The sequence below is a fragment of the Trichomycterus rosablanca genome, chromosome 2 (genome assembly GCF_030014385.1).
Source record: "Trichomycterus rosablanca isolate fTriRos1 chromosome 2, fTriRos1.hap1, whole genome shotgun sequence".
Lineage (NCBI taxonomy): Eukaryota > Metazoa > Chordata > Actinopteri > Siluriformes > Trichomycteridae > Trichomycterus > Trichomycterus rosablanca.
In genome coordinates, this window is record NC_085989.1 from 51,297,929 (window position 1) to 51,300,049 (window position 2,121).

The window sequence follows — 2,121 nt, forward strand, 5'->3', positions numbered from 1 at the left end:
GTCTCGGCATATACAATTTATTGTGCATTACTAATAGAATGTTAATTAATATAGTAAGTAATTAATTAGTTAACAGCATTAGTTAATAATATGTTAGCAGTTAACAGATGGCTTTATTAATGGATATTCATGTCACTCATTAATTTGTTAATGTATACATATCATTAATTAATCATTAATTCATGATGCACTAATTAATAGTTGATGTATTAACGCATTATTAATACACTGGTAGTTAAGTGTTAGTATATGCTTAGTTATGTACACGTATTGTAAAGTGTTACCATTAAACTTTTCTGTTTTTTTGTAAAGCACTTTGGGTAAACATTTCTGTTTGCAGAGGTGCTATATAAATAAAATGAACTTGAACTTTAATTAAATGATCCTGTTAGCACAATCTTGTGTGTTTAGTGTTTTAGTTTAGAAAATACAATATTTCATTATAAGCTACAAATACGCCATTGTGAGACCCAAAACCACAGAACTTTCCATCCTGGGTTTAACAGCATCATAGAAAAGCTTTCAGACTTTTAGACTCATCTCTCCAATTATTTATTTGTATTACAACTTTATTTCTCAATTTATTTAATCACTTACCACTGAGACAGTAATACTAACAGTCTGTCTTAACATATTAGAGAAACAACACACACATCAGTGATATTTCTATAATTATACTTTATTTTTACTCTAATTAAACAGACTACAGTTGATGTGAAGATCTGTGGAGTCTCTTCAGGTTGATCTTGAATATCATGGACAGGGATCTTCTGTGGTTGTTGGACTGCACTGGTGAGGATATTTTAGCACCAGAAGTTGATGTACAGCTGTGTGACACTACAAACACAATCAAGTCATATTAGCCAGTGTTTCATGTTCAGGATCACTGACTGTATTTAAACATTTAGAGTACTGATACATTAGGAGTGATGTACCATGATGCGCTGGTGCTGGTCTGCTAGTCTCCTCTCATCTACTGTCATTTACAACACAGTGTACGATGTGCTGGAGCTTCCTGTGGTTCTGGTGGTCCGATGGTCTGACAGGCTGTGAAAATGCAACTTGATCAGATAAAGATTTAACTGTGAGTGTATTTATAGATTAAGCAGAGAATTTAACATGTTCACCACTGACTTAATATTTCCAGCAGTCTCATGCAGCTAGCAAAGCACCTCAGCTGGGTTCATATATGGGTGCTGGTGAAGGATTGTGGTGTAGTGTGACTCTCCCTCAATAGTCCTACAGGCTGTGGAAACAAAACTGCATTAGTGCATCATTTTCTTCTTCTTCTGGCTGCTCCCATATTTAGGCGTGGCTGCCAGTGATATTTATTATATTTATTATATTTTACCTTGTAGTCCTGCACACTTGCTATTGTGTTTTACTGCTTTCTTTACTGGTATTGTTACAACCAGCCCAGTAACATATTAAACTACCACAGATGAACACGGTTCTTATAGCAGCAAATAATCATCTGTGTTCTGTCCTGCACCTCAGCATCAGAACCCTGATTTCATTCAAACATCCCGTCAATAATAAACTTACAGCCGTTAATATTGTATGAGTGAGTGTATAAGGAGGGTCTAGGTGATGGTCTTATTATCTATGTGTGATGATGTTAAGTTAGTTTGCTCTTGTTTTACTGGGAAGAGGTGAAATTTTAGCCAAAATAATTTAAAATCTAAGTTTAGGATTCACGTGTGTGTGTGTGTGTGTGTGAGTGTGTGTGTGTGTGTGTTAGGTGTTTAATGGCATTTGATGATCAGCAGCTGCAGTATTTCGGCCATCAGCTGTAATTCTTTTTCCAGCATCTTAGCCATCTTCTGCAGTTCCTCAGCCAGCAGTCGTGGTTCTACAGCCAGCAGTCGTGGTTCTACAGCCAGCAGTCGTGGTTCTACAGCCAGCAGTCGTGGTTCTACAGCCAGCAGTCGTGGTTCTTTAGCCAGCAGTCGTGGTTCTACAGCCAGCAGTCGTGGTTCTACAGCCAGCAGTCGTGGTTCCTCAGCCAGCAGTCGTGGTTCTACAGCCAGCAGTCGTGGTTCTTGTGGTTCTTTGGACAACAGCTGAGGTTCTTGATCAGGTTCCTTCCTGATGAAGCGCTGCTGGATGTATTTGGCTCTG

At 38.1% G+C, this 2,121-nt stretch overlaps 1 long non-coding RNA gene across 2 annotated transcripts; it reads right to left on the reverse strand.

Moving 5' to 3' along the window:
- Positions 1 to 658: 658 nt before the first annotated feature.
- LOC134335286 (uncharacterized) lies at positions 659 to 1,671 on the reverse strand. Of its 2 annotated transcripts, XR_010015560.1 has the most exons (4): positions 1,352 to 1,671; positions 1,135 to 1,246; positions 936 to 1,047; positions 659 to 837 (listed from the first exon to the last, which is right to left on the reverse strand). It is a non-coding gene; the product is annotated as an uncharacterized LOC134335286 (long non-coding RNA). The 2 variants fall into 2 exon arrangements; XR_010015559.1 differs by having other exon boundaries at positions 1,135 to 1,643.
- Positions 1,672 to 2,121: the final 450 nt, after the last annotated feature.